Genomic DNA, 11,475 nt, shown 5'->3' on the forward strand with positions numbered 1-11,475 from the left:
AAGCATTTCTTAAATTATACCGTTATATGAGAATCGGCCGTTATTTTAGTCCGATTTCAATAATTTTCAACGTTTTGCTTACACGTGGCAAGTACAATAACCATACCGAGTTTGGTACAAATTGGTAGAACGGTTACCGATATACTTATATGTGATCATAAGTGGGCGGTGCCACGCCCATTTTCCAAAATTTTACCATAAACGTATTTCTTGGTAAAGAATTGTTGCAAGTATCAATTTTGAATAAATTAGCTTCAATATTTAATTATTTATCGAAGATTTTGTATTTCTCTAAATTACCGTTATATGGGATGTGGGCGTGGTTATTGTCCAAGTTTGGAAGAAATTGGTGCATCGGTTACCAAGATATACACATGTAACCATAAGTGGGCGTGGCTACGCCCATTTTCCAAAAATTTATAATATTCTTATTTTTCGTCTAAAACTTATTATAAATATCAATTTTAAGTGAATAATCTCCAGTAGTTACTAAAATATCGCAGTTTTCGTATTTCTGAAAATTACCGTTATATGGGAAGTAGGCGTGGTTATTGAGCGATTTTTTAAATTTTCGGCCATTTGGTATGTTGTGCGAAGGCCAACAACTGTGCCAAGTTTAGAAGAAATTGGTGCAGCGGTTACCAAGATATACACATGTAACCATAAGTGGGCGTGGCTACGCCCATATTGCAAAAATTTATAACATTCTTATTTTTCGTCTAAAAATTATTGTAAATATCAATTTTGAGTGAATTATCTTCAGTAGTTACTAAAATATCGCAGTTTTCGTATTTCTGGAAATTACCGTTATATGGGAAGTGGGCGTGGTTAAAGTCCGATTTCGCCCATTTTCAATACCAACCTACCTTGGATTAAGGGAAACCTACATACCAAATTTCGTTGAGATATCTCAATTTTTGCTCGAGTTATCGTGTACACGGACAGACGGACAGACGGACAGACGGACAGACGGACGGACAGACAGACATGGCTTAATCGATTTCTTTTTTCATCCTGATCATTTATGTATACATTTGTCTATATCTATCTCGATTCGTTTTGGCTGTTACAAACAACCGTTATGTGAACAAAATTAATATACCCTTGTGCACAAGTGCGCTCGGGTATAAAAATATATTTGTTTAATTTCATTAAATTTTTAGGGACTTGTTATATATATTTTTTAATTATCGCTTCATTTAATTTTTAGAACTATATTTTTTATTTCTTCTTTTTTCATTTAATTTGTTTTTATTGGTTAAATTAAATTTATTTACTTATTTTGTTTGTTTTAATTTTATTGTGTTTCTAAATTTAGTTTCTTTTAAATTTAAGATTTTGTTAAAAAATACCTTATTTAATTTTACTGAATGTTAAGTACTACCTTCTTCTTTTTTGATTAAATTTTTTATATTTGATAACACGATTTTAAGATTTTATTGTTTAAAAAAAAAAAAAAAAAATTATTTCATTTAAGATTAAGAATATTTATTTTGCTTTATTTTCATTTAAATATTTTTTTTTAATTAATTTTTTATTAGTTATTATTGTATAAAGACCTCATCGTGTTGGTCCCCTTGCCGTGGGGATGAGGCTTAAGTGGTGGTTTAAATCTTCCTTCGGGGGGCTTTAAACCAGCACGAACCAAGAGGGAAGCTCCGTATGGAGATTGGTCGACCACCCGTCTGCGTAACTGTGGGCGTCGTGTTCCTCCAATCATACATACGAAGAGGACGGTACCGACGATTCCCCACGCTCGTCCTACCCAACCCTTCTCTCCCATCTTTCCCTATCCTTTCCCCCCTAATCCAGGGTGTTATGCGTCACCGTGCCTATTGGATGGTTTGCAGCCAGGGGTATCCGGCTGTATTCTAACGGCGCTCTCCTGATACCGGGTCACCTCAGGAGGTAGAATGACCTTGCCACAGCGGAGGGGACCGCTGTGGTCGACGACTCCCTTTTCCCCCCCTAAATACGTAGTCCGCCACGCTCGCCACGTCGAGCAGTGCGGACGTTTATGAAAATGATGAACCCAAACAAAAAACCTGCCTCGGATAACCGAGAACCCAAAAAAAGTAGACCCACCCAGTCAGGAAGGTCCGGTCTGTCCTCGGACAAGACCAAACAAGCCAGCGGTGCAAAGTCTGTGGCCAAGCCAGGGCTGAGCATACGCTCTGTCCCCTCTGGGACTGCCTCAACGGCATCGAGGCCCCCTTCCGGCAACCGGTCTAGCCATGTCCCTAGACAAGCTAGCGAGGATGTTAATCCGTCCGGTGCTGGTAGCAGACCCACCCTCGCAGATAGGTCTTCGGGAGGCAAGGGCAGCCCTGTCACAAGACAAGCTAGCCCTGCTGCCGTCCCCGCCACTCCAGGAGGCAAGGGAACATCGACAGGTGCAATCCCTAAAGCGGCGTCGGCGACATCAGACCGCATGGCTAAGCCAGCGGCCTCTGAGGTGCGCCATTCTGGCACTAATGTAGCGATGGGCAGCAGCCATCCCCAGAAGCACATTAGTGCATCAGAAAGGTACTATCGTACCAGACGGTCAGCCCTCAGAATCCTGGAGAGACTGAGGGATAAGAAGCCAGAAGAACTGACCGCAGAAGAGCTGGACTCAAGGAATTGGGCCGAAAAGTTTATGGCTGAACACCAGGCGAAAGCCAAACAAGAGTCTGCTCAAGGCAAGCGGAAGTCCTCTAGGGAGCTAAGCTCGGAATCCAAGAGAACAAGGGTATCCGCCTTTTTAACAGCGGACGAGCTGCAGAAAAGATCCTTCGCGGACGCGGCGAAGGACACATTTACCAGGGCCGCAGCTCACTTGATGGTGCAATATCACCACAAAACTGGGACCTGGTCAAGAGGCGACTCTGGGCCGTCTATAAGGAGGTTCTAGGGGAAAACCCAGGACCACCCCCCAGTTGTGCGGACGCCGGTTGGTTCCAAAACCGCGTCAAATTGACAAGGTGCGCGGACCAGAGATCCGCCGACCTATACACCCTGGCCATCAGTCGCGTAGGCGAGGTCTGGCCGGGTGCACGCCTTGAGGCGATAAAGCGGGAAGACATTCCCAATCGGCCCAGATCCAGGGCCTGGATTCCAGACTTCCACACCGACCCACAGGAAGTGCTGGAATGGATACGTATGGGCAACCCCGAGCTACCCACCCACGACTGGAAGGTAGCAAAGATAGGCGATATCGATGGCAAGCGAAGGTTAGCGGTAATAGTCCTCAACGAGGGATCAGTAGAACCGCTTGCCAACCAAAACTGGAGGATAAATTATGGCTTCCAAGCCTTGAACCTCCATGTTTATCGGCAGGACGTGTCAGGGAAACATCACCCTACCGACGAAGCGAGCGCAGTGGAAAGTGCTACTGACGACGAAGTGGCATCCACCTCCGGAATGGTCGGCGAACTCTTCGAGAGGGTGACTCTAGAAGAGGGGGCGGGGGCCACTCCGACTTTTCCGACACCATGGCGAAAGGAGAAGGGGAGGATATCCTCCCCCTTTCTGACGAAGAGGACGTCAACCGGACTGTGGTTGGCTGTCCAGCAGCAGCACGCGAAACTGATGGTGGGGATAGTTCAGATTAATCTCCACCACTGCAAGGCGGCCTCAGCCGCACTTCTCCTCCGTCTCGCCGAAAGAGAAGAGGAGATCGCACTCATCCAGGAGCCTTGGGTCATAAAAGATCGGGTTTGTGGATTGAATATGAAGGGATACAAGCTGTTCTATGTAACTGACAAAGGTAAACCCAGGTCGTGCATATTGATAAAAAAGTGTATTAATGCATTTCTCTTGATACAGTTTAGCGATGCGGACAACGTCATCATAGCAGTGGAATCAGGCGGAATGTTATTTGGCTGGCTTCCATATATATGGCCCACGACGCAGACACATTACCTCCACCACAATCCTTAAGGAGCGCGGTAATGGAGGCCTCTAGATGCGGCACTCCGATGGTCATAGGAGCGGACGCGAATGCCCATCATCACATATGGGGCAGCTCAGATACAAATGAACGCGGTGAGTCGATATTCGAATTCATTATGTGCAATAACTTACAGGTTAGCAACGTAGGTGATACCCCTACCTTTGTGACGTCTGTTAGAAGGGAGGTCCTTGACATTACATGTGTCAATGAGCAGGGGGCAGAACTCTTGAATGACTGGAGAGTCTCAAAAGACAACTCCTTTTCGGATCACATGTACGTCGTTTATAACCTATACGTACCAGTAAGAAAACAACAAGCGGTCTTAAACCGCAGAAAAACAAATTGGAAAAAATTTTAAACAATATTTTCTAATAATATTTCCGGCCTCACAAATCAAATAAACTCGGAACATCAACTTGATAGCGTCGTAGACGATGTAACTAAAGCATTTCATCGTGCAGAAAAATTAGCCTGCCCAATCAGGGCAACAAGTAGGAAACCAAAATCTCCATGGTGGTCCACTGAAATTGCAACCCTCAGAAGGGAATGCAGATCAAAATTTAATGAAGCTAAGAGATCCAAATCTTGGAGTGAATTTAAAGACTGGCAACGCCGATTTAAGTATGCAATAAGAGACGCTAAGCGCTCCTCATGGAGGAACTTCTGTCAGAAGATAGAAAGTACTTCGGAGGCCAGCAGACTGCGCAAAATACTATCTATGAGTCCCAGCAATATTAGCTATCTCATCAAGGAGGATGGTGATTGGACAACTAGCAGCGAAGAAACTCTAGAGCTTCTTGTACAGACGCACTTTCCGGGTTGCCTCCACAGTAGAGTCACAAATACCCGAATCATAGGCAACCATGATGACATTCCAGCGAATATCATAACCGAGGAGAACATAAAGCATGCTATTAGCAGCTTCCAACCGTTTAAATCTCCGGGACCAGACGGCATTATTCCCGCTGACCTACAGCATACAGCAGGAATGCTTGCACCCATACTCGTACCAGTCTTTGAAGCAGTGTTACGAATGAATTATATACCCCACAAATGGGAGGAGGTAAGAGTAGTTTTCATTCCCAAGGCAGGGAAAACTACACACACGAGACCAAAAGACTTCAGACCAATTAGTCTGTCGTCTTTCCTGTTGAAATCTCTAGAGAGACTAATAGATGGGCACATTAGAGACAAGGTGGGCAGCAAACTTTCGGCAGCCCAGCATGCCTACAACAAAGGGAGATCAGTCGAAACAGCACTCCATTCTTTAGTGCACACAATTGAAAGATCACTCTATTACAAAGAATACACCCTCGCGGCCTTCCTGGACATCGAGGGTGCTTTCAACAATGTATCTCCTGCAGCGATTATCTCATCTCTGATAAATCTGGGAGTAAGCAATTCACTAACCTCATTTATTGAACGAATGTTAATCGGCCGAGAAATAAGCGCAGGATTAGGTGAGTCAGTAATAAAAAGGTTCCCCGTCAGGGGTACACACCAGGGGGGAGTAATATCACCGCTCCTGCGGAATATAGCAGTAGACAGCCTTCTTCGGGAACTTGAAGACATTGGCGGTCAGATAATTGCATACGCCGACGATATTTTAATAGCTATCTCGGGTAAACATCTTTCAACATTGACAGATCTGATCCAAAGATCCCTCAACAAACTATCCCTGTGGTGTAACAGGCGAGGACTGGGAGTGAATCCTGAAAAAACAGACCTTGTGCTGTTCACCAGGAAGCACAAGATACCTGATCTCGGGAACATAACCCTAGAGGGCAACACCCTCGCAATAAAGGAAGAGACCAAATATCTAGGTCTCATAGTAGATAGGAAACTAAACTGGGGGCCCAACGTTGCAGATAGAGTGCGCAAAGCAACAGTGGCACTATATTCCTGCAGCAGAGCAATAGGGAAAAAATGGGGGATGGAACCCAAAATAATACACTGGCTATACACGGCGGTGGTTAGGCCAATTCTCTATCACGGTATAGTGGTATGGTGGAACGCCCTTGGGAAAGGGGTAAACTTCAAAAAAATGGACAAGGTTCAAAGGCTTGCGTCCACACTCATAACTGGTGCGATGAGAACAACACCATCCAAGGCACTGTATGCCCTACTGAATTTTCTTCCGGTGGACCTACATGCCAAACAAGTCGCAAGTGGCGCGGCAATTCGAATGAATATTCTAAATAAGTGGTCAAATACCAGTTATGGTCACGGTAGAATATTAACGGAGGTTCCGGGGCTACCCGGATTGGTGGACTATGCACTTCCGGAACCTGCACCCGGTACAGCGTTCGCGACCCTCCTACCCTCAAGGGAAGAGTGGAAGCATGACGTTGTAAGTAGTGGAGAGTCCATCCATGTATACACAGATGGCTCAAAGCTCGAGGGTAGGGTTGGAGGAGGTGTATATTCCCATCACGTGGGAATCTCCCTCAGCTTTCGTCTCCCAGACCACTGTAGCGTTTTTCAGGCTGAACTGATGGCAATCGACAGGGCCACGAAACTGGTAAAATGTGATATGATACCCCAAGTTGATATCTACATCTTCACTGACAGCCAGGCGGCAATAAAGTCCCTCACGAAGCAGTCGACAACCTCCATGGTAGCCATGAAATGCCGCGCATCTCTTAACGAGATGGCTGAGTCATTTCGCCCAAAGGTAATATGGGTTCCGGGACACTGCGGCATAGAGGGGAATTGTAAGGCCGACGAACTGGCGCGACTTGGCACGAAACTTCCTTTTGAGGATATAAATGACGAAATAGGAATACCCTTGCAAACTTGTAAGCTACTTATCTCCGAGAGGCTCACTAAAGTAGCGAACGAAAGGTGGCAGGACGAAATCACCTGCAAAACTGCCAAACAATTATGGCCGGTGCTCAGCGCCAACCGCACTGGCCTACTACTGAGTCTAAATAAGTCCAATATTAGATTATTAGTATCCGTCATAACAGGACACTGCCTAATTGGCAAGCACGCCTATCGACTTGGCCTACGCTCACATGACTTCTGTAGAAGTTGTCAAGATGAAGAAGAGGAGGAAACGATTCTCCACCTGTTGTGCCAATGCCCTGCTCTATCTAGACGAAGACTCTCCACTCTCGGTAGGCAATTCTTCGACAACTTGGAGGACCTTAGATGCGTCGAAATCAGGGATCTTCTAAAATTCGTTCAAAGTTCAAAATGGTTTTAGGAGGGATCGGGAGTTGCTGACCCAACATGCGGCATCACAATGGGCCCTGAGCCTAAATGTGTCTTATAGACGACCGCGACAACCTACCTACCTATTGTATAAAGAAGAATTATATTTTTATATGGTTTTTAATTTTAAATAATTTTTATTGTATAAGAATAAATATATTAATATATTTTTTAAATTTAATTTAATTTTAAAAAACGTATAGCTAAAGAGCGAACAGCATAACACTAACAGGCCTATTCTGCTTGCAACCGAACATTTTGTAACAAGCTAATTTTGTTACCAACAATTGTCACCACTTCGTGTAACCGCAATTCTATTTACCTTGGTAACGTTTTAATTTATTCAGCAATTCAGCTATGGAGTTTTGTGTAAATTCTGGTGTTGCATATTTCACGGGGCAATATTTTGTAACCTGCTCATGAGATGGTAACAAAATTTACCGGTCACAAGAGTGTGGAGAATACGAAAAGGGTTTAAAAATTGACAGTAACTTTACTAACCGGTAACAAAATTTTTGTTACCAACGCAGAATAGGCCTGTAAGCCTTCCTCGTTAGCAGATCTAGATCTTTCAGTCAGTCTTACAAAAGGCAGTAAGGAGCTTTCAAGATAGTTGCCAGAATTGACAATTGTCTTGCAAAAGGCTTTTGTCTTTCGAAAGACTGTGGTGAGTTGAACGACAGTTGCCAGAATTGCCTTGGTAGTCTACAACTAGCAAAAAATATGGGCCCAACCATTAGATGTGATGGAATTTTGGTAAATTTTTGGTTTCTGCTTTCCACGATCAGAAATAGGAAGGTAATACTTAAGATGGATCGTCAAATAGAATATTGAAACTTAAGAAATGCTTTGCTTACAGCTCCAAAACTCTTCTAAACAAGCTTGCTGTATGAATACTTTCAAGTAGCCACAGTAATTTAAAAGCTTGGAACGTCTTCCTGTATATACGCACACTTACACAGAAACGTTTGCTGCAATATTGATTTAGCTTCATTTGTACATACATCTATCAAAGTAGGGAATATTCTGACTCCAGCTTTTTCTTTCTTGTAAAGTAATACATTAAAATTTCCAAGAAAATTTCCTTTGAACCCTTTAACCTTTTTTTTTCTTTGTTTATTTATTTTTGATAATTTTCCTACAACTTCATAAATTAGAATCTCAATCAACCACTTCATGCAACTCACCAGAAAAAAATAATATCAAAACATGTACATTAAATCCGTGAAAAATCCACAATTGACCAGATTTAACATGCACGAGTTTTAAAATGCTGTGTAGCCACAAACATTTCATGTTTTCCACATAAAAAAAAAAATAATAAAAAATAAGAGCAATGAGTAAAGAAAAAAAACATTGTCCACGGTGAGAGCAGAGCAAGAAAAAAAATTAAATCCACACATCGAGCGCAACAACCACAGTGCAGCCCCTGAGCTGCAGGCAGAAGAGTGTATGGCCCGCTGCAATTCGGCAGCTGCTGACTAATCAGCGCCAGTCTTAAATTGAGGCAGTAAAGTAGCAAGCAGGCGTTGCATTGTACATATATATGCACGCACGCAGCCAAATTCGTTATGCTTATCAACAGAAACAGAAACAGTAGACTACATAGCAGCAGGCGCAGCACCAAGAGCGGAGTAATCCAGAAAATGTAAAAGCAGTAGGCCCGCATGGATGATTTTGTACGCCTCCAGTAGTGATTTAAAGGTGCCTGACGTTTTCATCACACTATTTAACTCCTTTTTCCTTCAGATTGACGTGTGTAATTTCATTTCTTTACATATTTACTACGTACATATGTGTATATATATTCGAGCTTGCATACCTTTTTACCTTACTTTGCTCTTTGCCACCCAATGACCTCCCATTTCACGCCCTTCGTAACATTTTTTGTTTTAGCTCAATATTTTCTTAAGTGCGCACATCTAAATTTAGCCACAGCGCTTGCAGTCTGCTGCTTTGCAAATGCAGGCGAATGCGCGGCAAAAATTAGGTTCCGGAAATTAAACTTGTTTTCAGAGGATTTCGTTTATTATTTTATATTTTTTTAAAATTTTTTTTTAGCCTAATATTTTTTGTTTAATGCTGCCTTAACATTTCAAACTTAAGCTCATCTGAAATTCGTTGCTGTTTTGTTTTATTTCCACGCGCTGAATTTGTGTGTTTGTGTTTAGCGCCGTCTGTCTGCTGAATTCAATATTTTATTTAAAAATGAAACTTATTTACACATTCGAAATTCGTCTGAAAATAAAGCTGATTTGATGTGCGTTGGCGTCTTACTGCTTTGCCGGCGGAAGACGTAATCAGTGCGCATAAGTGGTCTGCCACAGTAAGGGGACTGCTGCGATTAAGTTTAGTTGCCCTCGAAAAATTTTCTGGCATTGTTTTTGTATGTCTGTTGGAGAAGGCAGCATTAACTTGGTCCATATGCTTTTTGTTATGACACGTGTTTGCCCTGAGGAATGTGTTTACATGCATACGCATATATACAAATATGTATATATATGCATATACATATAAATTTATACATACTTACACGCAAGATTTGGGTGACGAACTTGAAAAGAAAACCAATTAAATAAATTTGAGAAGTTTTTATTATTTACACCAGACATTATACCGGGTATGCATTTTGTAATAAAAAATGAACAATATACATAAATTATTTTTGGACAAGAAAAATCGCTTATTGTTTGCTTTTTATTAGTGTGACATTCATAAAAGGCAAAGCTATGATGTAAATGTACTTTTAGACTTGAAAGTTTCCTAAAAATGCCGAGAGCTATCGGAATAATCAGGATAGTCCCAAAAAAATGTCGGTTAACATCGAAAAATATCAAAAAAATGTCTCGAAAAGAACCATAAAATGTCAAAAGTTTGCGAACATACCTAAAAAAAGTCGCAAAGTCTTTTGAAAAATTCTTAAATATCCCAAAAAATAGAAAAGAGATTATCTCGAAATGTCTCAAAAAATACCGAAATTTTTCGAAAGAACACGAAAAAATTATAATTGAGTTAAAAACGAAGAATCACGAAAAGTCACGAAAAGCCATTTAATGGTCCCGAAAAATCTTGAAAAAGCGTCCAAATACCCATAAAATAAAAATGAACGAATAATCCCTAAAAGTATAGAAAATCCCGAATGGTTCCGAAAAAGTTAAAAAAGTATCTGGAATCCCGCAAAACATGGAAAAGAGAAAATAAAAGATCCCTAAATGTCCCGAAAAGCTCTTAAAAATTCCCGAGTAGATCTCTAAAAATCTCCAAAAATAAAACGCCTTGAATTTTGAAAAAAAAAACCCCCAAATGGTCCCGAAAAAATCTTGAAAAAGACTAGAAAAATCTAAAAAATACAAAGCCAAAAACAATCAGAATATCGGAAAATCCCGAAAAAATGAACTAAAAGTATCCCGAAATGTCCCGAAGTATTCCAAAAAGTTTAGAAAAAGCGCCGAATGCCGTTATCTAAAAACTTAAAACATAATATGCCAAAAAGAAGAGGGCTCCACAAGACTAAGAAAAATAGAATAGAAAGTATTTCGAAATGTCCCGAAAAATTCTCAAATGTTTCCGAGAAAATCCCTAAAAAATTTCAAAAATTAAAATACGATGAATCTTTAAAAATTACCGAATGGTCCCGAAAAAATTTTCCAAAAGTCTCCAAAAACCTAAAATCCCGAAAACTAGTACAAAAAGTATTCTGAATTTTCCCGAAATACTCTCAAAAACAAAAAAACCGAAAAGTTTCTCAACAATTAAAGCACTATGAATCCCGAAAAGTCAGGAAAAACCGAAATATAAGAAAACCTTAACAAGTGGCGAGTGTAAAATATATCGTTACCTAAAAGTGAAAAGGTGCCAAGTCCACTTTTTTCAAAATTAAGTTTTTGATGCAGAATTGCAGATAATGCCAAACTACATCGTTTTTCCGTCTCTCCTGAATGATGTCAAAAAATGGACTTGGCACTATTTCACCTTTAAGTAACGATTAACCTTATGACCTTCTGTAGCATAAATATATTATTTTATAGTTTAACCGGGAAATTCTGGCTAAGATAGTAAAAAGAATTTCGTAAGACAAATGAAAGACTGATGGCAAGATATTTCGTGCCGCTCCAACAGTCGCAATGGCCGAGTGATCAAAGCACAGGCGGGCCATTCGAGGCACCCGAGTTCGAGTCCTCGAGTAGCGATTTTTTTCCTTTTTTAACTAAAATTTTTTTCCATTTCATTTTCTTTTAATTTATAGTTTTCATTGTTTTAAAAAGAAAAATATATATTTTTTAATTTCACTTAATTTTTAGAATATTATTTTGCAAACTTTTTAA

Source organism: Rhagoletis pomonella, unplaced genomic scaffold, assembly GCF_013731165.1.
Source record: "Rhagoletis pomonella isolate Grant_MI unplaced genomic scaffold, Rhpom_1.0 Rhpom_scaffold_00003, whole genome shotgun sequence".
In the NCBI taxonomy this organism is placed as follows: Eukaryota; Metazoa; Arthropoda; class Insecta; order Diptera; family Tephritidae; genus Rhagoletis; species Rhagoletis pomonella.